The sequence below is a fragment of the Cucurbita pepo genome, unplaced genomic scaffold (assembly GCF_002806865.2).
Source record: "Cucurbita pepo subsp. pepo cultivar mu-cu-16 unplaced genomic scaffold, ASM280686v2 Cp4.1_scaffold006731, whole genome shotgun sequence".
In the NCBI taxonomy this organism is placed as follows: domain Eukaryota; kingdom Viridiplantae; phylum Streptophyta; class Magnoliopsida; order Cucurbitales; family Cucurbitaceae; genus Cucurbita; species Cucurbita pepo.
The window spans coordinates 1-568 of NW_019652678.1; the positions used below are offsets into that span (position 1 = coordinate 1).

Here is a 568-nt window from a genome sequence, read left to right on the forward strand (position 1 = left end):
ATCATCTCTTGATACATACCAAAATTCATCTAGTTTACCAAATTGATCCAGGTAACCCTGCCAATGATATTCAAGTGAGAACTGGAGGTAAGGATGATAAACCTTAAGGTCCTTGGGAAAATGTGGACCTCTTAGATGGGTGAGATACTTACAATTAACATGGCATCTAGTTTTCTAAGTGCTGGAATGTTCATGAGCAAATCATTCCTTTGTAAAGTCACCATGATCTATAAGAAAAACAAACAATTCTTTAGAACACAAGGGGAGGAACGAGGGAAGGGAACCATGTATATTCCCTCGACCAAGAGGTCAAATGTTTGAATTCCCGCTTCCACGTGTTGAACTCAAAAAATTGGAAAGAAAAAGGAGTTTAGGGAGAGAAGGAGGACCTCCATGTCTATTCCAGCTTTTGTCCTTTGTTTTGAAGGGACAAATTCAACAATGTGATCGGTTACAGATAAAAACCATTCTATTTCTCTTCTCCATCTCGTTTTCTTCTCCGAAGATAACGACTCGAGCTTCTGCTCCCCAAAAGTAGATGCTACAATGTTTTTTCATAGTGATACAA

The 568-nt window shown here is 38.7% G+C and overlaps 1 long non-coding RNA gene across 1 annotated transcript; it reads right to left on the bottom strand.

The window, feature by feature from the left end:
• Nucleotides 1-553, bottom strand: LOC111787185. The gene is made up of 3 exons (XR_002813916.1): nucleotides 390-553; nucleotides 153-227; nucleotides 1-57 (listed from the first exon to the last, which is right to left on the bottom strand). It is a non-coding gene; the product is annotated as an uncharacterized LOC111787185 (long non-coding RNA).
• Between the last annotated feature and the right edge of the window lie 15 nt (nucleotides 554-568).